This window comes from Stegostoma tigrinum, chromosome 17, assembly GCF_030684315.1.
Source record: "Stegostoma tigrinum isolate sSteTig4 chromosome 17, sSteTig4.hap1, whole genome shotgun sequence".
In the NCBI taxonomy this organism is placed as follows: domain Eukaryota; kingdom Metazoa; phylum Chordata; class Chondrichthyes; order Orectolobiformes; family Stegostomatidae; genus Stegostoma; species Stegostoma tigrinum.
Window position 1 is genome coordinate 34,009,479 of NC_081370.1, and position 25,921 is coordinate 34,035,399.

At 40.6% G+C, this 25,921-nt stretch overlaps 1 long non-coding RNA gene across 1 annotated transcript; it reads right to left on the reverse strand.

Moving 5' to 3' along the window:
* Window positions 1-1,399: 1,399 nt before the first annotated feature.
* LOC132210677 (uncharacterized) lies at window positions 1,400-25,902 on the reverse strand. Its single transcript, XR_009446817.1, has 3 exons — window positions 25,617-25,902; window positions 16,964-17,091; window positions 1,400-1,510 (listed from the first exon to the last, which is right to left on the reverse strand). It is a non-coding gene; the product is annotated as an uncharacterized LOC132210677 (long non-coding RNA).
* Between the last annotated feature and the right edge of the window lie 19 nt (window positions 25,903-25,921).

The following is a 25,921-nucleotide window of genomic DNA, read 5'->3' on the forward strand; positions in this document are numbered from 1 at the left end:
AGAAAGACATGACAGCAGGTGTTCATGAAATGGATTCTACACATTGGATGGCCTTGTCAACTATACTGGTTGGAAATCTTCAGGTGAAGTAAAAGGATGACATTTAAAAAGTGCCAGATCATCAGAACAGATGCAATGGGGAAACTGGGAGAACAGAATGGGGCCCTTCCAGGAAATATCATGTCAGGGAGTGTGCTGGAGGTTTATCACACTGCCCCATATGTATTCATATGACCCAGGAATAAAATAAAAACATCCTGTATGATCAGGGCCAGATGTCCCTTGATTTTCATGCTGGCACTTCTTTAATCCCTTCAAATGTGAACTGAGTAAACACATGTTCAGGAAAGCTTGATGTAAATTAATATCACATTGAATGAATCCATGGAGAACCAAGTTCAATCGATGTGATTTACCTTTTCGTAGTGAAACAAAGAGCACACTATACTTTCTGATACTTGACTTTGCCAAATCTCTTCCGAGAAACTCTGCAAAATATGAGGCAGCAGGGACTTTAAATATAAATTCTGAAATGTATAAACATAGAAAATATACTCATACTTATTCGATACTTCTCAGGGATATTCTTGCTTCCAATAAGGACAGTACAGATATCAGAAGGAATTGAAAAAGTGTATTTTAGACAAGTCACCAAATGCCTGAGATTCAGTTAAATATTAGGTCTTCAGTAATGACATAGTTTTGATTGGTTACTAATTTTCAGATTAGCTACAATAATTGACCAGACACAGGTTGTTCAATGGTACAGTAGTAAAAGCACTTGCTCATTTTCTGTGGTACTGAATGCTTTGTTCCATTTTTGATACTTAATTTTGCTGTTACAACTGATCTGAGCTGGGTGATAGTAACAAAGTTACAACTGATCTCAACCATCCTGTGGCTAGCAAGCAAAAAAAAAATCAAAATTTACATTTGTTTACTATACCTTACACTGAAAAATGCATCCTTAAGTAAGTTTGACATTATGATTGAATAAATAAACAATGACAGACATTTATAGTGTGTTTTTCACAACCTAAGACTGACCCAAAGTGCCTTAGAGTCCATAAATTACTTTTTAAAATGTGGTCATTACTCTACTGCAGTATCAGACATGAATATTTCCCCAGATATCTAAATGTTTTTGACATCCACTACCTAAATTCCTATATGAAACATTATCTTTGTTTCTCTCTCCACGTTTGCTGGCAGACCTACCGAGCTTCTCCAACATGTTTTGTTTTTATTTCAGATCTGCAGTATCTATAACAGTTTGCTTTCATTTTGTGATGGTTTCCTGGTTAAATGTACACTCCCACCCCCCCATCCAATCTAAAGTCAGATAACTGAGAGGGTATTACCCGTCATACCGTATGATGGACTGACCAGGATCCTTCAGCGCTGCGAGTGCTTCTAATTTGCTTCAGTGCACTGTGGTTGAGGAAAGCAGAAGTCATACAGGAATTTTCATGCGGATGCCTATCTAGTGACCTCTGCTGGAGGGATCATGCTGAAAGGAAAACAGGATGAGCTCATTACGTAACCAGTCAATAGCACGGATTTGGCAAAGATAAAATCAGTATGTTTTTTGAGCTTAGTAGCTTTGGAAGCCTGACACCAATTTTTCCGAGGTCAAATAATTAAAATAAGTTTTAGCTTTATAAGGTAAAATATGAAGGTAGTGCGTAAATCTAATTAAAACAGATGGAGCATTTAAGAGAAATCTCAACAATAGGGAGCAAAAACACCTAAAATGTTGGAGATCATAAGAAGGTATGTTAAAACATCAGCAGTCTTTGATAAAGTTTGCTTGCAGTTCTTCTTGGTTGACACTATAACCTAGATAATACTGATATCAACACCATGGTGTATTCTTTATTTCACTTTGCAAAGTTATATGCTCATATGAACTAAGTAATTCTGTTCATAACTCTGATTCCCTATGTGCTCATTCGTTGTGAAATAAAGCTGTATAATAATTTGCATCAAACTTTCCTTGATTACTTTATGTTCAATATGATTCCTTATAAGAGATTAACTGTGAAGGACAAAACAGTATAAATTAGGGGAAAGAAACACATTGTGCAGGAATGGGTAGCACAGCACTTAACTGTTTGGTTGAATAAGATGTGGTATTACAACAGCATGTCCTTAGGGTTACTCAAACTGCTACCATCCCCATAAATAGACATTGTGACAAAATTTCAAGGAGGTGAAGCTTCAGACCATCCATTACTGTCACCATCTTTGTCAGCTCTTTGCTAATCCTTACTGCAAGTGTTACAGCATTACATCTGCTTACGTACTGCCCCAGACAGTGCAAACAATCCTTCACTGTCATTGCCAGAGCGTAGAGAAAACGTTGATGCTATTAGCAAGTGTAGGTAATTAGACAATACTGGGCTTTGTTCACACTTGTGTTTTCTTTCTTCACATGCACCTATGTTTAGGCTTCTTCAATTTGTTGTTTACTCATGTCTTATATTTATCTGTAAATTTGTATGTGCTATTACAACCTATCTGAAAAGCTACAGACTCTTGGTGACTAATCATCTGCCAAAAAATGAGATCTGGTCACCACCATTTGTACCTCCGTTGGTATGCCCATGGAGATCAGTTGGAATGCTTGTCTGAACATAGGTGAGAATTTTAAAATTGAGGCAGTTTATCTACAGGCCTAACATTAATCAGTCAATTTTTTTGACATTTTGGGAAAAAGTTAATTCAAATGAAAAGAAAAAAAAGCTTCTTCTACATACCTCAAGTTACATTACTGCTGATCTTCTTTTGAGATATTATGAGACAGTACTAACTTGATGAAATGTGGCAGCAAATTTGCACACAAGCTTTCAGAAGCAGCAATATAGTAAGTAAGAGTTAATGGGAACTGCAGATGCTGGAAAATCCAAGATAACAAAATGTGGAGCTGGATGAACACAGCAGGCCAAGCAGCATCTCAGGAGCACAAAAGCTGACATTTCAGGCCTAGACCCTTCATCAGAGAGGGGGATGGGGGGAGGGAACTGGAATAAATAGGGAGAGAGGGGGAGGCGGACCGAAGACGGATAGAGGAGAAGATAGGTCGAGAGGAGAGTAGAGGTAGGGAGGGGATAGGTCAGTCCGGGGAGGATGAACAGGTCAAGGAGGTGGGATCAGGTTGGTAGGTGGGAAATGGAGGTGCGGCTTGAGGTGGGAGGAGGGGATAGGTGAGAGGAAGAGCAGGTTAGGGAGGCAGGGACGAGCTGGGCTGGTTTTGTGATGCAGTGGGGGAGGGTGGGGGGAGATTTTGAAGCTTGTGAAGTCCACATTGATACCATTGGGCTGCAGGGTTCCCAAGCAGAATAGGAGTTGCTGTTCCTGCAACCTTCGGGTGGCATCATTGTGGCACTGCAGGAGGCCCATGATGGACATGTTGTCTAAGGAATGGGAGGGGGAGTTAAAATGGTTCGCGACTGGGAGGTGTAGTTGTTTATTGCGAACCAAGCGGAGGTGTTCCGCAAAGTGGTCCCCAAGCCTCCGCTTGGTTTCCCCAATGTAGACGAAGCCACACCAGGTACAGTGGATGCAGTATACCACATTGGCAGATGTGCAGGTGAACATCTGCTTAATATGGAAAGTCATCTTGGGGCCTGGGACGGGGATGAGGGAGGAGATGTGGGGGCAAGTGTAGCATTTCGTGCAGTTGCAGGGGAAGGTGCCGGGTGTGGTGGGATTGGAGGGGAGTGTGGAGCGAACAAGGTCTCTCTGGAAGCCAGAACAAGGGTGGGGATGGAAAAATGTCTTGGGTGGTGGGGTCGGATTGTAGATGGCGGAAGTGTCGGAGGATGATGCGTTGTATCCGGGAGGTTGGTGGGGTGAATGTGAGAACGAGGGGGATTCTCTTTGGGCGGTTATTGCGGGGGGCGGGGTGTGAGGGATGTGTTGCTGGAAATGCGGGCGACACGGTCAAGGGCTTTCTCAACCACTGCGGGGGGGAAGTTGCGGTCCTTGAAGAACGCGGACATCTGGGCTGTGCGGGAGTGGAATGCCTCATCCTGGGAGCAGATGTGGCGGAGGTGAAGGAATTGGGAATAGGGGGATGGAATTTTTGCAGGGGGGTGGGTGGGAGGAGGTGTATTCTAGGTAGCTATGGGAGTCAGTGGGCTTGAAGTGGATATCAGTTTCTAGCTAGTTACCTGAAATGTATGCAGAGAGGTCCAGGAAGGTGTGGGATGACTGATGACTGTATCGGTGCCGCCTCTTGTTCCCAAGAGGAGCTCAAACAGTTCATCCACTTCACCAACACTTTACACCTCAACCTCAAGTTCACCTGGACCATCTCCAACACATCCGTCACCTTCCTGGATCTCTCTGTCTCCATCTCAGGCAGCCAGCTAGAAACTGATGTCCACTTCAAGCCCACTGACTCCCACAGCTACCTAGACCACACCTCCTCCCACCCATCCCCCTCCAAAAATTCCATCCCCTATTCCCGATTCTTTCGCCTCCGCCACATCTGCTCCCAGGATGAGGCATTCCACTCCCGCACATCCCAGATGTCCGCGTTCTCCAAGGACCGCAAATTCCCCACCGTAGTGGTCAAGAACGCCCTTGACCACGTCTCCCGCATTTCCCGCAACACATCCCTCACACCCCGCCCCCGCAATAACCGCCCTAAGAGAATCACCGTCGGCCTCACATACCACCCCACCAACCTCCCGGATACAACGCATCATCCTCTGACACGTCTGCCATCTACAATCTGACCCCACCACCCAAGACATTTTTCCATACCCACCCTTGTCTGGCTTCCAGAGAGACCATTCTCTCCGTGACTCCCTTGTTCACTCCACACTCCCCTCCAACCCCACCACACCCGGCACCTTCCCCTGCAACCGCAGGAAGTGCTACACTTGCCCCCACACCTCCTCCCTCATCCCCGTCCCAGGCCCCAAGATGACTTTCCATATTAAGCAGATGTTCACCTGCACATCTGCCAACATAGTATACTGTATCCACTGTACCTGGTGTGGCTTCATCTACATTGGGGAAACCAAGCGGAGGCTTGGGGACGGCTTTGCAGAACACCTCTGCTTGGTTCGCAATAAACAACTACACCTCCCAGTCGTGAACCATTTTAACTCCCCCTCCCATTCCTTAGACGACATGTCCATCGTGGGCCTCCTGCAGTGCCACAATGATGCCACCCAAAGTTTGCAGGAACATCAACTCCTATTCTGCTTGGGAACCCTGCAGCCCAATGGTATCAATGTGGACTTCACAAGCTTCAAAATCTCCCCCCACCCTCCCCCACTGCATCCCAAAACCAGCCCAGCTCGACCCCTCCCCCCACTGCATCACAAAACCAGCCCAGCTCGTCCCCGCCTCCCTAACCTGTTCTTCCTCTCACCTATCCCCTCCTCCCACCTCAAGCCGCACCTCCATTTCCCACCTACCAACCTCATCCCGCCTCCTTGACCTGTCCGTCCTCCCTGGACTGACCGATCCCCTCCCCACCTCCCCACCTATACTGTCCTCTCCACCTATCTTCTCCTCTATCCATCTTCGGTCCACCTCCCCCTCTCTCCCTATTTATTTCAGAACCCTCTCCCCATCCCCTTCTCTGATGAAGGGTCTAGGCCCGTAACATCAGCTTTTGTGCTCCTGAGATGCTGCTTGGCCTGCTGTGTTCATCCAGCTACACACTTTGTTGTCTTAATATAGTAAGTAACCTGTTTTTAGTGGAATTGGTTGAATGAAAAATATTGTTCAGGATACTTGAAGAATCCTCTTGTTCTCCCTTAAATCGCGTCTTGTGCTCTCACAGTTCATCTGAACTGCATAAGATGACAATTGTACAACTTAAAAATGGCACCTATTGGAAAGAGCATCTTAGTCATTGTTAAACTTGAGGAATATTTTATCAGGTCTTCCACTGAAGTACAAGACACTGAAATTAAAAAAAAATGGAAAATCTCAACAGTCTTGGCAGCATCTGTGGAGAGATACAGACACTGTCTTTTCTGTGACTGTTAATGGCAAAAGCTGGTAAATTCTTTGTCTGTCCTTCAACTGATTTGTTTTGGATGAGAATCTAAACCAGTTATTGGGTGCATGCAAGGGATCTGAGGACACTATTCAAAGTGGAGAAATTAAGTTCTTTGACTTTTTCACTTCTCCACCTCCCATTCCTCTTTCAGCTCAATCTTCAAATCTGATTTCAGACAAGGCATTGTCAGCTACTCTAATGGATCTTGATGCTAAAGCTTACTTCAGAAATATTCCCATGAAGCTTCCTGGGATATTTTGTTATAATTAACAAACTTCATACACATTGTCATTATGGAAATAGCAGCAAAACTGGTATGTCATCACCGCTTGACTAAATTGTATCAGCCTGTGCTTCCATTATGCTATATTTTTAAAACTGACAACGTGCCATCAACTTTGAAAACTCAATTACTCTGGTATAGTTCTTGAGTTTGAGGCCACTTTAAACTCATTCATTCCCCATAAAAATAAAGGCAAAATTCTTAATTATGATCTGGTACCATCTTACAAGACTGATTGCCACTACTAGTTGAAATCTCATTAGCTGGAGCGCCAAAGAAAATTCCACATTAAAATCCTTGTATCAGGTTCAGACTTGTCACCTGCCTGGTTTTCTCCTGGCTTCTAAAATATAAAACAGACAGCTAAACTACAACACAATTGGACACAGGCGCTATTTGAGCAATATAGTAAACATTTACTAGGCTACATTTTGCGGAAATTCAGATTAAGAAATAACATTTACTAAGTTCCCTGAAACCAACTTTATTTATTTATTAAAACAAGTAACTATTGCAACATCCTGGGGCTTAGCATTGAACAAAAACTGAATAGGACTTGCTATATAAATATACTGGTGACAACAGCAAATCAGAAGCTTGGAATCCTGCAGCGAGTTGCCCCTGTCCTGACTCTCCACAGCAGTTCACCATCTACAAAGGATAAGTCAGGAATGTGATGAAATATTTCCCACTGCCTGGAATGGGAGCAGCTGTAAAAGAACTTGAGAATCCTGACACCATCTAAGACAAAACAGCCCACTTGATTGGCACCACACCCACAAACATTCAGACCCTCCACCACCACCATTCAGTCGCAGCAGTTTGTGCCATCTTCAGGATGCACAGCAGTGATTCATCAAGGCTCCTTGGACAGCAACACTGAACTACGTCCATCTAAAAAGATAAAGGCAACAGACACATGGGAACACCATCACCTGTAAGTTTCTTTCTAAACAACCCACCATTCTGACTTGGAAATATGTCCCTGTTCCTCCACTGTCACTGGGTCAAAATCATGAACTCTATCCCTGACAGGAAGCATAGGTCACTTATACCAAATGGACTGCCACAGCTCAAGAAGGCAGCTCACCCTGAAGTGCACTTAGGGATGGGCAATAAATTCTGGGCCAGCACAGTCCACATTCCAAGAATGAGTACAATAAAAAGCTGTTATAAATTATAGCTTTTTGTTTTTGAAATATTGAAATGAATTAAAAATAAATTAAAGGTTAAAATGTTCTCTCATCTTTTGCGATTCAAGCTTTGAAAAACAGCTTTTCACAATTAAAAGAAAGCTACTGCCTTGATTTGTCGCAAATGCCTAGAGACTGTAGTTATAAAGCAGAGGTCAATCACCTCTCCCCACCCCAATAACTAAAACTGAAACACCCAGAGAGGCACACCTCGCCTTATAATCTGCTAAGAAAAATTTTGACAAGTCGGGGAATGAGCCCCTAATTCGTTATAAAGGGGTGGTTAAATAAAATCAATCCCTGGCACCCACTTTACAAATAACGAATAATAATGTATTTATCTAACTCTAACAGCGAACAAGTTAACCAAACCATTACCAAATTGAATAAACGCCTTCTAACTACTACCTATTCCTGAATAAAACAAGATTCTAATGGTATGCTGTTCTAATAAATATAAGTTCCACTTATTTAAACCAAAATATTGAAAAAAATTAACTCAGTCCCTTGAAATTGCAGCCTGCTGTGCGCTTTCTGCTGATTTTTGGTCAGGAATACCTTGTCCTTTGAAATCATGAGTCAGGAATATTAGCTAAGAGTGCAGCGATACCTTTATTTAGATGATGCCTTCTCTTAAGAGTTGAGAGTGCTGATCTCTTCAGATGGCAGTTCACTCTGTTGATTTTGTGAATGTCCTTTTTTATACTCTTGATGACGTCAATTTCTTACAATAGGATTGGTCCTGTGCTGTTAAAACCATCAGATTTAAATTTAATTTTTTTTGTCTCTAAGTGCCTAGTTTTAAGGTAATTGGCAGATATTCAAACTGGATGCCTTAATAACAAAACAAATCTGCTGCCTGGATGGCTAACCACATAGCCATTTAATAAAAAATGTTTCAATTCAGGAGCCCGCTGTGTACCTGTAAACCCACAAGCTGCTGCCTGCAGACTTTTTTTTAAAATCTCCAAGCCAATAAAAAGTGCAATATCTTTTAAAGGGACCTCTCACTCTTCCCTCTTATCCTTTTACGAATATCAAATTCTAACATCCTGCTTTCTAATCCACAAGCACTCTACCCAATCTCACAACACTGTCATGCCAGATTGGGCTCCTGATCCACAGCAGGCAATGTTTAACACACCAATAGGTGCAAACTGTCACCTCATTAAATGGAACGCTACCAAAGCTACTTATAAAATTAGTTACCTGCAGTGAAAAGATGATACGCCTGTTTGGTCCAGCTTGGATTCCCTTAAAGATAACACACATTTCATCAGACATATCTGCCTCTGTTGCATTGCATATCCAATGATAGCCAAATGTTGATAGCAAATGAAGCTTTGTTTCATGGTTAGGAAGCACAGTGTGGTCAATATTTAAATCTTTCTGTGAGGCTATGAACACTATTGAATAGCCCTTTGTCTGTCATTATGCCATTTTTTTTCACTTCTGTGTTTTAATCAGAATTTTGTTCACTTGAAATTTGGAGTTCAACGTAACAGTGATGTGCTTAACATCTTCATTGTTATCTTCCTCCATTGTTGTTCCATTGCAGGGAAAGTTTTTTGATTTAGGATTGCTTCATAGACATATTTATCTCCCATATTTCAGACTGTTGATGCCTGTTTAACTACATTATTAAGTTTGTTAACGTCTTTATTTAATGTAAAGGAACAGGTGGTTGCCACTGATTGTCTAAACATATGCACAGGGAATTCCTGTAAGTCTGGGGGTGAAAACCGCTGCAAGATTGAGTAGTAAATAAACACTATTCAAAAAGGAAGGTGTCTTGGATTTCTGTCTCAATGACTGACCAGCTTAGGTCCAAAGTGGCATTGTGCCACTGGCTGGCCAGCATTTATTGCCTGTCCTTAGTTGCCATTGTGAAGGTGGTGGTGAGCTGCCCTCTTGAATCACTGCTGTCTACATGCTGTAGATAGATCCACAATGTCATTTCAGGGGGAATTCCAGGAGTTTGTCCCAACAATACTGAAGAAGTGATAATCTATATTCAAGTCAAGATTATGACTGGCTTAGTGGCTTGCATGTTGTGGCACTCCCATATACCTATTGCCCTTGTTCTTCTAGATGGAAGTGGTCATGGGTCTAGAAAGTGTCATTTGAGGTGAATTTCTGCAGTGCATCTTTTAGTCAGTACAGCTGCCTTGGAATGTCAGTGGTGGAGTAAGTGGATGTTTGTGAATATGATGCCTATCAAATAGGCTGATTTGTCCTGGATGCTATCAAGCTTCTCAGTGTTGGAGCTACACTCAATTAAGTGGAGAGTATTCCATTATACACCTGGCTTATATCTTGTAGATAGTGGACAGGTTTTGGCACATCAGCAGATGAATTACTCACTGCAAGATTCATAGCCTCTGAGCTGCTTTTGTAGCTAATTCAGTTTCTGGTCAATGCTAACCCCCAGGATTTTGACTCAGTAAATGACAATGCCATTGAATATCCAGGGACACTCTTTCAATTCTCTCTTGTTGGAGATAGTCATTGCTTGGCATTTGTGTGGCATGAATATCACTTTCTACTTTTCAGCCAAAACTTGGATATTGTCCAGGTCTTGCTACATTTGAATAGAAATTGCTTTATTATCTAAGGAGTTGCAACTGGTCCTGAACATTGTGCCATCATTGGTCAACATCTCCACTGCTGACCTTATGATGGAGAGGAGGTTGTTGATGAAGCAGCTGAAGATGGTTGCACCAAGAACATTATCCTGAGGAAAGGGCTCTTGTGGCACAGTGGCAGTACTCTACCTCTGAGCCAGGGGACCTATGTTCAAGTCCCGCCTACTCCAGAGGAGTATAGAAACAGCTCTGAACAGGTTGATTAGCAAATATCTAACTCGAAGAACTGCTGCAGAGATGACCAACAACCACAACGATATTCCTTTTTGGCATCTCCAATCAAGTCAAAGTTTCCTTCTGACTCTGATCAACTCTAGTTTTTCGTGGTAGTTTTCTTCCCTAAAAGTCATTAGTTGACAGAGAATGGTTGCCTAAACATGAAGATAAGAGATCTTTATAGACAGAAGGTTGTAATATGAGTTGACTTTGCAAAGAATGGCTGAAACCAAATGTAAACTGCCATGATACTATTTATCACAGATGTTTTGTGTACTATAAATAATGATCACAGCTACAGGCTCAAAATTTGAACACAGAGGAAGGTGTGGATGATCTATTAAAATTTACAGACAAATTTTAAACAAAAGATGATCTATTAAATGCACTTGAGGCATGAAAAATTTAGAAAGTGGGATGGATATTCTTTAGAAGAATATATAATGAAATTTGGTAGACTGTATGCAAGATTGCATAAATTCTACTCAAGAAGCCTTAAAAAATTCCCAGGAAAGCATTCATTCTCAACGGCTTTCATGGTCCAAACGATACATTGAGCAGTAATGCAAAGAATGGAGAATTCAATGGTGCTGGCAACGTGAGAACATGTTAGTGGTCTAGAGTGACAATATGAAAGGAGAATCACAACAAACATGAGTAAGGATGGAGATAACTTTATCAATTTTAACAGATGAGAAGGATCAAATCAAAATGCCATTGTGCTTTGAGTTGTACCAAAATGGAGTAACAAGGTTTTCAAACTTATGCATAACACAGAAGATTCAGAAGGAAAAGGTGGTGATAGTCATGAGGCAGAGGGAATTGTACTAGCAAAAAGATAGTTCTGCCCAGCAATGAATGTTTTAGTTCCAGACTCATTAAAATGTGCTGTGTTGGATAGTGGGTGCATGTCCACAGTGTGTGATATAGATTGGTTGAAATGTTATCTATATTCTATACACAATAAGGACTGGATTGGGGTTAATGAATTTGAGAGGTCTATCTGCTTCAGGTTTGGGGATTACAATATGCTGACATCATTAAAAACAATGATGATTTCCTGCAAAATAATTGGAATAGAATGTTTTATCAGTACAAATGTAATGACAAGTGAAATATCCTCACTATTGGACAACAATCTATGCATATAAAAGGCTCAAATAAAACTGAACATGAAACACAAAGCAACTGTTTTTGGAAAATTAAAGGATGACAATTTATAAAGTCTGGACTAATCAAAATATTAAGCAGGTGCTAATGGCATCAGAAGATAGTACCTTCAAATGAAAAGAGTAATTCTTTTTAGACTTCCTTCAGCAGTTTGCCTATGCATCTCCTACAGATTAAAAATCACACTGAAGAATGCAGGAAAAAGTGATGATAAGTACACTGAACTTATGGAAAATATCAGTGATAAATGCAACAGGTGGAAAAAACAATATAGGTAGATATCATAACAGATAAAAAGAAGTCTCCCATTAATGAAGTTGTGGAAAAGAACTTTAAGGTATAGATATAAAAGAATAAAAGATTTTCATCATGCAGTTTGCAGATGGAAACTAGATTTAATCTTAATATTTAGTGAAGAGACAAAAGTCAGACAGTACAAGGCAATGCTAACATGGACACAGATTAGAGTGGAGGCACTGGCCAATTTCCCTACTGCTAATTGGGGCTGGTGGGGGAATATGCCAAAGATTAGTGACGTGTGAAAAAATGAATATTGTGATAATGAACACAGCAGCAGAGCCCCCTCTATACTGGATTGTTTGAAAGAAATCACATGGTAATTGATGGAATATTTCATAAAATCCTAACGGAACAACAAAGTTGCAGATTAACATCTACCCTGGTATGGGCAGACTATATAAACAAATCACTGCAAAATAGTTGAGGGCTAAAATTCACATCAGATACTTTTTGGAAGCTAATGAGGGATCATCCCCCAACCTGGAAAGGGACTGCAGTTAACTTCACTTTTTATGAATGTCTGGATGCCCTTCTTGCAACAACAAGGCCATTCATTAAGGCTAAGGTATCACCAAAAGTTCGGCGATCCTTATAACATCGTATAAGGCCATCAGAAGTAAAATTTAATCCAGGGAACATGGTGCATTGCAAAAGGGAAGGTCAAAAGAGAATGGGATGGTTCAAGTAAGGTCATGAGTAGTGATGGAAAAGCATTAATTTTATAATATGGCAACAAAATTGTTGGGTGTATTCCTTAATGGCAGTGACTGCACACCTACAGAATCTGATCAAGTTATAGAAAGTGCTCAGGCGCCTGACACAAATGTTGGATGTTTGAGGGCCAAATTATGATAGATGAAAGTATAACCAAATAGCGGCATAGTGACACAGTGATGTAGGATGAGGCCATTGCCCTAGAAGACAAGAAGCAAAGTAATATATATGCTAGAAGCAGGGCCAGAGGCGGGCAGTGAAGAGAGAAATGCCATCATTACAGTGGAGCAAGGAAACTTACTGGCAAGTACAGATATTGACTACATGTACAACATAAGGGACAAGAGGTAAGATCCATGCATTGGCCAAACGAAGCAAAGATGTGAAGGCCAGAAAATATACTACAACTTCTGAACACAGGCCTGGTAGAGAATATGGCACTGGGAAAAGATTGTGAACTTGGGAAAGAAGTTCAGATCATTGTGACGGTGACCTAGTAGTTGTGTTCTAGTTAAGAATATTAGTAGAGAATGTAGTTTGACAAGAACAAATATATGGAACAGGCCAGGAATATCATGGAAAAACCTCTTATGATCAAGAAGACATTGTGACTACAAATAAGTTAGAAGATAACTTTATAAAAGTTGCCACACAAAACTAGTTGGAGAGCTGTGAAGAATTTGGTGTACACAACAGATAGAGGACAACTATTCTTGCCTTTCAATTGAAATGCATGGTAAAATGTTCTCCCAGAACATGAAAGGTCAGAGTCAGACTAGTCATAGAGTCATACAGCATGGAAACAGACCCTTTGGTCCAACCACTCCATGCCGAATACAATCCCAAACTTAGCTAGTACCACCTGCCTGTTCCTGGTCCATATTCCTCCATACCTTTTCTAATCAGGTATCTATCCAATTGTTATTTAAATGTTATAATTGTACACGTATCCACCGCTTCCTCAGGAAGTTCATTCCACATGCAAGCCACACTCTGTAAAAAAAAATTGCCTCCATTTCTTTTTTAAATCTCCCTCCTCTCACCTTAAAATGTGCTCCTCCGCTCTTGAAATTCCCCATCCTAAGGGAAAGATAACTACCATTAACTCTATCTAGGTCTCTCATTATATTATAACCTCCTATCACTTCACCTCAGTGATCAAGATGTTATTTTGAATACCCAACTTCTGAAAAAGTGGTTTTGAGGATCTCCCAACTCTTTTGGCAACTGCTCCTGGGAATGTAGGTCAATCAGTGTAAAAAGTACATTTTGCCCAGAAAAAGGCTTCATGGGGAAGTCCAAAGTAGCAACTGGTGTCAAGGAGAAACAATGGAAATGAAACAAATGTTAATTTGGGTTGAATGATACAATGAAAGTGTGGAATTTCAAAATTAGGTCTGGCTTGCCCAAAATAGGTTATAGTCAGCATAAACAACTCTGGTAATATCCAAATTGTATCACAAAGAGAAACTGGCTGGCATTTTTATGATACAAATCAATGATTGTCTTTGGCACGTTATTGCAAAATTTGTTACTTATGGAAAGTCAATAAAAAGTTCAAGATTGGTCGTCAAGCTTCACAGTTTTTTTGTTAGGATTAGCCACTTAGCAGAAGAAATCAGGAGTGACAGAACAAGGCAAACACATCCCGACAGATCCTCATAGAAAGGCCAACTTGTATCTAAGGTAGTAACAGACCATTTAATGGATTTGATTGGTAAATTGAACTGATTGTGCACTCAGACTAGACTCAATGCTGGTCATACAGATAAAGGTGAAGCTGCTGTCTCATTAGAGAGATTCAACTGGTGGTGAGTTTAACCTGAGGGTCACTATGCTTCAGGCAAGGTGCAAGGTCAATAAGTGGGGACTTATGGTGACCTCAGCAAGTATCGGAAACAAATCCACACTGTTGGCATCATTATGCATCGCAAACCTGTTATCCAACCGAATAAGCTAACTGATCCTGCTCGTTGTAACATATCAGAACTGCATACCACATTAAAACATGCTGCAGCTGAAAAGTTTTGAGATCAAATAAAACACAAAAGAAATTAAACACAAGAAATGTACACTTAAGTTTTCACCCTGACAACATCTAGAAGACATGGTTAGCCTTTTTTGCTTATGTTTCACAAGCCTGGCTTCCGGAAGGAACATCTATTCTAGGGCAGGATTTAGCATATTCTTGCTGAAATAGAATAATAAATCTTGTCCATTGGCTTGGGAAACCAAGAAAAAACATAGTTAAAAGCACCTTGACTACAGAAACACTGGCACTAATAGAAGTTTCAAAAATTGTGGTGTACTTGTCTAATATTTTAAAGGAATTCTTACATTCCGGGTAATCTGAGTAAACAATTGCCCATGGAACACTACGTAGCTTTGGGACAATATTTATTTGACAAAGGGTGTCATAGAGAAAAGAGTTTCATTTAGCTAATACTAACAAAATCTTAGAAATAAATGAGATTTGCAAAATAAAATAGGTTGGCTCAAATTAGACAATTTCACAAAGAGAAATGTTTGCTGCAAGAAATTATAGTAAGTCCCAAAGAGGGATGTATTGTGTTATAATGAAAACACTCATTTCTAGAGAACACAAAATAATATGTTGTAAGAATACTTATAACATTTTTTCCTTAATTGCTTTGTAATTATTTTCCACTTGTGGGAACATTCTTTTTTAGGAATGGGGCATATGGGATCTGTGTATGATTGGTTGTGGTATAATGTGTGATATTGAAAAAGAAATGTTTTATTTCTTTCATAATTCTGGAGGAATATCTCGATCTTAAATTTAAAGGAAAAGCAATGAATCTGTCAATGTTTGGTTAATCATGTTTTTAAGTTTTTTTTAAGGTTAAGAAGGAACAGGTGATGGTTCTTAATGGTCTGAGCACATGTGGGAGCACCTGCAATACTGGAGTGAAAGAAGCTTTAAGACCGAATAGTCAATAAACTGTAACTGCAATGGAAGGTATCTGATTTTCTATTTCACTGACTGGCTTGGATCCAGATTGACAAAGTCCACTTTCAGGTGAGCTGGTGCCCCAGAGAAAAATTATTCAGTTGCTGACAGTTTAAAAATAATTGTCACCTGGATAACATTGACAAAAGTGCATTTATTCCACATCCCTTGTTGCCCTGACATGGTAGGTAGTCTTCTTTTGAATTGCTGTAGTCCTGAGGATGTACACCCAGAATAGGATTAAGGAGGGAATTCTAAGATACTGACATATTGATAATAATAAAGGTAACATAATATATGATGTATGGGCAAGATTGAACTTTTGCTGAAGAAGACGTGGTGATTTGCTGAACCTCCTCTAAATAGGAGTAACACAATCAGAGCATATTAGTGGTGGATTTTAGACTAGTGGATGAGGTACTAATTAAGGATTTTAGTTGGAGCTGCATTCAGAGGCACATACAGAATATGCAACCATAAAACACATAATGATGGAGAGCTTAGATTATTCGATTAGACCCCAAGAATCGGGAGTAATCACATATAGATTGTGAGTTTGAGATAACTGTGGCATTTTAAGAATCTAAATTCAGTTTTTAAAGTCAGGAAATGGTAAGTTAATAACAATGGCATAAACCACAAAGCTAGCAGTCACAAAAAAAACATACAAAGTGGCTGCGCTTACAGGTCTAACTTATGACACTCCAGTCCCAGAATAATCATTTAAAAGATTAACAATTATAACTCTTCCTAAATGCAATACTCTTCCATACACTTTGGTACTCCACTGTGAGTTAAGCCCAACTACTGTCAGGAATCACACTGTTCATGAGCAATAACACAATAAATCAGATGGAAACAAATAAAGTTAAAGCCACAAAAGCAAAAAAGAATATGGGAACTAGAGAAACAGGAAAAAATTTAGAGAATTAAAATTTTAAAACTTAATGGCAGTGATATAAGATTGCTATTAAAGTATTAAAACTCTGACTGACATCCCAATAAAATGATTAATCAAATAATTTGATATTCAGAAATCCTTGAGAGGTGGTATTTGATCAAAAAGTATGGATATCTGACAGGGAAAAGTTCACAAAACCTTCTGGATCTATTGACAGTCCAATGGTCAATGTCTTTCATTGTTCTTGTTCCATTTCCTGCATGCTATCATGTTTTTATTACCCACTTTCCCTATTTGAAATGGTAATCATTTGGGGAGGTGATGGTCTAATGGTATTATTACTAGACTAGTAATTCTGGAGACCCAGGCTATGTTCTGGGGACCTGGGTTTCAATCCTGCCACAGCAGATAGTGGAATTTGAATTTAATTAAAAAAATCTGGAATTAAAAGTCTAATGATGACCTTGAAACAATTTTCGATTGTAAGGAAACATCCATCTGGTTCGCCAGTGTCTTTTAGGGAAGGAAACTGACATGCTTACCTGGTCTGGCTTACATGTGACTCCAGACCCATAGCAATGTGGTTGACTCTCACCTGCCGTCTGGGCAATAATGGATGAGCAATAAAGGATGGGCAATGAATGCAGGCCTGGCCAGTGACTCCCACGTCCTGTAAATGAATAAAAAGACCTAATATTCCATTTTTCTTGTTTTATTTCCAGTTCCACTTCTCTTGCAATGGTCCTAATCAGAATTCCAAAAAACGTTCTTCCAAAAATCTGATGTTACAATACTTAGTAATGTTATAATTAGCCCATGATAATTACATTATCAAATCATATTGTTCATCAGACTTCATACATTCGTCTAGTTTTACACTTGTGGTAAGATGGCAGTGGTGCAGTGCTTCTGAGCGCAAGGCTCAAGTATTGTGTCCGCTTGTTGTTCTTTTATTTTACTTGCCCCTTGTTTAAGAACTCAGTTGTGGCAAGAGCATTGGCAGCAGTGAGTGAGCTCAGCATGGACTCATTACAGCAGCACTTATCATGGCAAGTTTGGTTTCCTGGTGACTTTTGCATCGAGGCACTCCTACTGCTTACTCATGGCTGCTGCAGCGCAGGTGAATCTGGGCTCTCAACCGTGTCTATGTCCAGTGCAAATCCATGGAAATGGTGGCAGAAGTGGATTTGGGCTCAGTACTAGACCCAGCAGCATTGGCAGCAACTGCATCGGCAAGGTAGGCCTGAAGCGGATTCATGGCAGTGGCGGAGTTGAGTTTGGTCCAGTGTGGTACCTGACAGTGTCTGGGGACGAGGGCGATGGTGCTGAAGAGTGGCAACTTTCATTACAGCATTGGCCTTGCAGGGAAGGAGACTCGTGCCTAGTCACCAGGCCCATGGCCCATGGCACAGCACTTAACAAGAAAGACTGTAAAGTTAAACACTTCTTTCTTTTTTGCCTTTACATTCTCTGTTTTTGTTTATTTTTCTATGTTAAGATGGTGCCAGAGAGTGGCGACACTACACAATACTTTTCACCCTATTTTGTGACAAAATACATGTGGCAAAAATTAAATCAAAGCAAATAAATCATCCTTCTTCATTCATTTGTCACTTTTCACCATTCACATTCTTTCTGTTCATGAACTATTTCTTCCTGTTCCATTACAGTTCAACTTTCATCAGCAATACTTCATTAATTTTGACAGATGATTATTTCTGCATAAATACTAGCATGTAGTTTAAAAATATACAGTCTCACAACTGATCTTCCCACATACACACTTTTCAACAGTGTCACTCGCATAGCAATTAGCAGAGGGATGCTTAGCTGTTTATTTTCTTATCAGTCTGGAAGTATTGAAAGTCACTTCAGACAATCCAATCCAATTGTGGAATCATCAGTAGAGCAACACAGGCAGAGGAAAAGCTTTTTAAGTCTTTTTTGAAGGCAATCCAATTAATTGCACTCATGCAGTCTGAGCCACATTGCTGCAGTTCTTTCTGCTCAAAGTAATTATCCAATTGCTTTTCAAATGCTATTATTGGATCCGTATCTGCTGCGAATCAGGCAATGCATTTCAAATCCTAAACGTATGCTGCATAGATGATTTTTCACGTTACTTTTGGATATTACACCAATCACACTAAATTTATACCCACCAATTATTAAACATTGGCTGCTAGAAAAATGTTCACTTTATTTAATCTTTCTAAAATGGTTGTGATTTTAAAAACCTTTGTCAAATTTCCCATTAGGTTTCTCTGCCCTAAGGCAGTGATTCTCAAACTTTCTATTTTTCGATCACTTGGATGGAGTAAAAGTCCTGCAGATGACAGACCAATCATACCCCACCTGCTTTTGCCTATTACTGAATGAAAAAACTTGCCGATTACAAATATTTTTCTTTTGCTATTGCTTGTTAAAAATATGTACATTTGTAAATATAATTGCTCATTTAGGTTAGAAACAAAAGTAATGCTCACAATATAAACATTTCTACTACAAAACCAGACATGAAAGTCGAAAGTAGTACAAAGAAACTAATAAAGTTTTCTGACCATGAAAAGAAACATACAAAAGTTTTGATATCAAATGACAGCTTCTACAGTTAGAGTAACAACACATGCAAGAAATATGCATACATTCATACATTAGATCAATAGAGTGCTGTAATCTTAGTTTAAAAAATTAAATTGAAAAAAAGTGAAGTTGATTGGCTTTTGAATGAAGAAAACCAGAGAACAAATTAATACTTGCAAATCAAAGACAGGCAACCAGCATTAATCTGGAAGAAGTTAGTACTAGCCCTGAAAGGAATCAAAAACAAAAACAGAATGGGACCGATGAGATACCAAAACTATGGAAAATAAAAACGGAAAGACTGAGGCTGCTGTAAATCGGGAACAAAGGTCACCTGACCCGAAATATAACTGATTCTTTTCTTCACAGATGCTGCCAGACCTGCTGAACTTCCAGCAACTTTTGTTTTTGTACCAGGACTGTGGACCAGCTTAAATAATGTAGGGTATGTGTTCAGAGCAAGCTATTCAATCGTGTGATGGGGGGAAATCCCAGGGTATGGAAACAAAATGTTTTGCTACGAATATTCAAGATTGTTTGAGTTTTTTCAATTGCTGTCATATGTACCAAGACACAGCAAAAAGTGCTGTTTTCCATGCTATACAGGCAGATTTTATCATACAAAGTGAATCAGGGTATTAGTACACAGTGCAGAATACAGTGTTACAGCTGCAGAGGACGTGCAGAGTGAGAGAGAGAGATCAGTGTTAATATTTGAGCAGTCCATTCAAAATTTTGAAAGCAGCGGTGGAAGAAGCTGTTCCTGAATCTGTTCATACTGTATTCAAACTTTTATATCTGCTGCCTGACAAAAGAGGGTGGAAGAGAGTATAACCGAAATGGGAGGGGTCTTTGATTATGTTGGTTGCTTTCCCAACGCATTGAGAGTCAATAGATGGAAGGCTGGTTTGCATGATGGACTGGGCTGTGTTAATGAGTCTCTGTAGTTTCTTGAGGTCTTGGAAAGAGCAGTTGCCAAACCATGCAATGATGCATCCAAATAGGATACTTTCTATGGTGCATCTACATACGTTCCAGATACAGGAAACAGTCATAGACGAGAGACTGAGAGAAACAGTGGAAATCCATAAAAGTCAGTTCAGATTCATAGCAAGAAGAATCACCACTGATACCATTTATGTTTTGAGACAAGTAGTAAAGATTTATCAGGAAGGTAAATGTACCATAAAGACTATTGATTGATCCAGAAACAGTTTTTACCAGGTGCCAAAAGAGGAAATTCAGAGACGTACCAAAATTTATGGACATCCAGAGAAGTATCTATTACTCTTACAGGACATATATGAGAGTCAGACAAGTATAAGATGTATCAGAGATAATGGGAACTGCAGATGCTGGAGATTCCAAGATAATAAAATGTGAGGCTGGATGAACACAGCAGGCCAAGCAGCATCTCAGGAGCACAAAAGCTGACGTTTCGGGCCTAGACCCTTCATCAGATGAAGGGTCTAGGCCCAAAACGTCAGCTTTTGTGCTCCTGAGATGCTGCTTGGCCTGCTGTGTTCATCCAGCCTCACATTTTATTATCCAAGTATAAGATGTGTTGGGGAGACTGAGTTTACAAGTTCTAAACCAAATTGTATTGCACTAAGTAATAACACTGAGCTCCTTTCCCTTTTCCTGATTGCCAGTAATGTACTAACTAAGCATGTAAAACAGGAGAGCCATGATAAAAGCTGTTTGCAGATCACGCTGAGCAAAGTGGTGAATATGACGCAAATGGGATTAAGTATCTGGACAACTAGGAAAAAAGCAGTAGAAGATCAGGGTATGACAATCAGTAGACCAAAGATAAAACAGAGGCAGTGACAATTTCACCTAGAGGAGGTGATGGCCTGGTTATTATGCCCTGACTATTAATACAGAAACTCAGTAAATATTCTGGGCACTTGGTTTCAAGTCATGCCATGGTAGAGATGGAATTTGAATTCAGTGGAAAAAAACTGGAATTAAGTATCAACTAATGACCATGAAAACACTATCGATTGTTGGAAAAACCCATCTAACTCACTAATGCCCTTCAGGGAAGGAAACCTGCAATCCTTGCCTGACAGGTTCTATACGGTGGCACGGTGGGTCAGTGGTTAGCACTGCTGCCTCCCAGTGCTAGAGACCTGGGTTCAACTCCACCCTCAGGTGACTGTCTGTGTGGAGTTTGCACACTCTCTCTGTGCCTGTGTGGGTTTCCTCTAGATGCTTTGATTTTCTCCCATAGTCTAATGATGCAAAAGTGCTGAGGGTGGCAAGGGTGCAAAATGTACTCTAGGAATTTCAGTGTCACTACTAAGAGCTCTTCCAGTATGGTTACAACACTTGCATTGATCTGACAATGTGGAGAATTGCCCGACTATGTCCTATACACAAAAATCAGGGCAAATCCAACCTGGACAGTTACCACCCTATTATTCTACTCCCCATCATTAGTGAATTCATGGAAGGTGTCGTCAATACTGTTTTCAAGCACGTGCTCAGCTATAACCTGTTAAGTGATGCCCAGTTTGGGTTCCACATGTGCCACTCAGCTTCTGACCTCATTGCAGCCTTATTTAAAAAATAGACAAAACTGTTGCATTGCAGAGGTGAGTGAGAGTGACATTTTGACATCAAGGCTGTATTTGACTGAGTGTAGCATCAAGGAGCCCCAGCAACACTGAAGTCAATGGGTATTAGGGGCAAATTCCCCACTGGTTGGAATCATACCTGGGCCATAGGAACATGTTGAAGTTCAGTTATCTCAGCTTTAGGGCATCTCCACAGGAGTTCCTCAGGGAAATGGCCTATGTCCAACCATCTTCAGCTGCTTCATCAATGATCTTCCTTCCATCAAATGGTCTGAAGTAGGGGTGTTCACGGATGACTGCACAATGTGCAGCACCATTCGCAACTCCTCAGATACTGAAGCAGTCCAACAATGCAACAAGATCTGAACAGTATCCAGGCTTGGGCTGACAACTAGCAAATAATATTTGTGCCACACAAATGCCAGGCAATGACCATCTTCAGTAACAGACAATCTTACCACCATCCCTTGATATTCAATGGCATTAATATCAGTGAATCCTCCACTATCAACATAATTAGGGTTACCTTTGACCAGGAACTCACCTGGACTCCCCACATAAACATTGTGCCTACAACAGCAGGTCAGAGGCTGGGCATACTGTGGCAAGTAATTCACCTGCTGACTTTCCAAATCATGTCTATCATCAAGAAGGCACAAGTCAGGAGTGTGATGGAATACTCCCAATTTGTCTGGATGAATGCAGCTCAAACAATACTCAAGAAGCTTGACACCACCCAGGACAAAACAGCCCATTTGACTGGCATCACACCTACAAACGCCAATCCCTCCACCACCAATGCTCAGTAACAGCAATGTGTACTATCTAACAAACTGCACTGCAGAAATTCACCAAAGGTTCTTTGGCAGAATCTTCTAAACCAACAATCACTTCCATCTAAAAGGACAAGGGTAACAGATACATGGGAACACCACCACCTGCAAGTTCCCTTTCAAACCACTCACCATCCTGAGTTGGAAATATATTGCCATTCCTTCACCATCACTGCATTAAAATCTTGGAATTCCCTTCCTCAGAGCATTTTGGATAAACCTACAGCACGTGGACTGCAGCGGTTCAAGAACTAAGTTCACCACTGCCTTCTCACAGGCAACTAGGGGCAGGTGATAAATTCTGACCAACCATGATGCTCATGTCATCCAAGTGGAAAAGGATTGCAGGAAAAGTGTAAGGATTGTAGGTGAAGATCTGATGCAAATGACTAGCGTAACACACCTGGAGACAATGGTGGCAAATTGAAATTTAGCAACAGATCAGCTGAAGTTGGAGGAGTTGGAAACATGGGCAATGGATTTTGATATGTTGGATACGCTTGGCTGAAACTGAAATGATGAATGTACAGATAGCTGATGCCACCTTTGTTGCATAATTTGGGAACTTAATCAACATTAAAATGATGTATTGATCATTATATAGATTCTGAAGTGGGATGTGTGGAGGGTGCACAAGGCCAAGATCAGATTGAATGAAAGAGGAAGTTCTTTTTAATGGTTTTAGTTGGGTTGAAAGTGAATAAATCTCAATGGTCAGATGAGATGTATCCAAACCTACCTTGTGAGGCAAGGGAGGAGATTGCACATACTCTGACTTTAATTTTCATATTCTCTCTGGCAACAGGTGGGGTGTCAATGGGCTGGAGGACAGTTAATTTGGGACGATTATTCAAAAAGGTTGGCAATGATAAAGCAGAAAACTACCTGAAAAAATTCTGATGGATAGAATTCATCTTCACTTGGACGATTAATCAAAGCTACTCGGCATAGCTCTGTAACGATGACATCCTACCTAACAGATATGACTGAATTTTTCAAGGAGATGATGTGTGTCGATAAGGGTAGTGTAGTTGAATTGTTAACATGACTTCAATGGAGCATTAACAAGGTTTGGGATAACAGACTGGTTAAGAAGCTAAGAGCCCATGGAATCCAGAATAATTTGGCAATTTGGATCCAAAACTGGTTCAGTGGCAAGAAGGAGAAGCAAATGGTCATACGTGTTTTTATGACTGGAAGACTGTGTCCAGTGTGTACTACACAGGTTTGTGCTGGGTCCCTTAATATTTGTTACATGCATTAATGATCAAGACATGAATGTAGGGGGTATGATCAGCAAATTCACAGATGACACAAAAATTGGTGATCTATAAAACAGCTAGGAGGAAAGCATTATCCTACAGGGCAAAATAGATGGGCTGGACTGGAAGCACTGCAGAAGTTCACCACAATTCCTTAGACAGCATCTTCCAAACCTACAACCACTTTCAGCTAGAAGGACAAGGGTAACAGATACATGGGAACACCACCTACAAGTTCCCCTCCAAACTACCCACCATCCTGGCTTGGAAACATATTGCCATTCCTTCATTGTCACTGGGTCAAAATCATGGAATTCTCTCCCTCAGGGCATTTTGGGCCAATCTACAGCATGTGGACTGCAGCGGTTCATAAAACAAGTTCACCACTATTTTCTCAAGGGAATGGGCAAATGGAATTTAATCTTGAAAAGGGAAGTGATGTCTTTTGGAGGACTAAAAGCAAGGGAGTACATGGTGAATGGTAGGACCATAGGAAGTACAGAATGTCCATAGATCCTTGAAGGCAGCAGGGCAGGTAGATAAAGTGGATTAAGAAGACGCTAGTTAATTGCTTTTATTAGTCAAGACATTGAGTATAGGAACCAGGTCATTATGATCGAACTATACGTAGCATTGGTTAGGTGACAGCTGGAATTCTGTGTGCCGTTCTAGACACCATCCTATAGAAAGGAATGTGATTGCACTGAAGAGGATTTCAAGGAGATTCTTTAGGACATTGCCTGGGCTGCAGCGATTTGGCTCTGAAGAAACGAGGTGAACTGAGATTGTTTTCTTCAGAGCAGAGAAGGCTGAGTGGAGATCTGATTGCAGTATACAAACTTCTGAGGGGCACAGACTTAACAGATTGGGAGAAATCTTTCTCTTTAATAGAGAGGTCAATAATCAGGAGCTCAGTTTTTAAAGTCCGGAAGAAGGGTGACTGGACCCGCAATGTTAACTCGTTTTTTTGCCCTTCACAGATGCTACCATACCTGCTGAGCTTTCCCAGCAACTTTTGTTTTTGTGACTCAGTTTGAAAGTTAAGGGCAGGAAGTTTAGAGGGGATTAAAAAAGAAAACTCAGAGTGTTGTGGGTATTTGGAACTCACTGCCTAATACGGTGGTAGAGGCAAGAAACTTTAAACACTTAAGTAATACTATAGCGTTAGAGGAATACGACGCACTATAAGCATTCAGGGCTACAAACTAAACGCTGGAAAATGGCCCAAGGATAGATCGATGTTTGAAAACTAGAGGTGACACTCTGTACCGAACAGCCTCTTTCCATGCTGTAAAATCGCGAACCAGGACATTTGGAATGAGTAAAATTGTGTTACCATTGAAGTAGCCAAGGAAGAGTTAAAATAGTATGGTGGTCTGTTGTAGGGAGGGCATGGGGTGGCCCAAGTGACAAAAATGGAACTGGAAGGAGGTCAGGAAGGCCGAAGACCAGATCAAAGGATGCAGTGATGAGAATAGTAAACAAAATGCAATTGGAAGAGAAATGCGTAGCAGAAGGAGATGAAGAGGTGTGACCAACCAGCGCCTTGGCAACCACCGATCAAATGGGAAAAACATTAAAACGACAACTGAACACATTGATTTAAAAACATTTTAATGTTTTATACATGTATAATCGAGAAACTAAAACTTATCTTGAATCTATACCATCGGAGAAAATCAACAGTAACAAATTCTGCTGATAGTATTAAAATTTCGTTTGCCTACGTTACGGGCCCCGGCCCGTCTATGTCACACAGACATGCCGCTCGCCACCTGCAGGAGGTGCTTCACGGTGGTCCATCGGCCACACGCACTGAGAATCAACTACAGTGATGAACAGGTTCAACTCAGAGATAATAAAATGTGAGGCTGGATGAACTCAGAGCTCGGATTGAAAACCGTACACCTCCTTTCGTTTTCTTAGTCCACAAACCTGTGTTGCGTTTATCATCGTGAGCCCTGGAAGGAGCTGCCAGTGAATGCTGATTATTCCATTCCAGCACCGAGATCTGTCCAGTGACTTTTGCTCTGAAAGCTCGAAATGTTTGCAAACTGCCTGACTCCTGTTGATTCGTAAAACTGTCTCCAAACACCTAATTAATATTGACAACGAAGGAGGGGGGTTGGAAACACATTCCACTGTCAATCCCACCTAATATCTTGGATGCCAACATAATGCAAACCCCTGTAACAGCTGACGTCACATCCCTTGTAAAAGGACCCTGATCCCAGAACGCC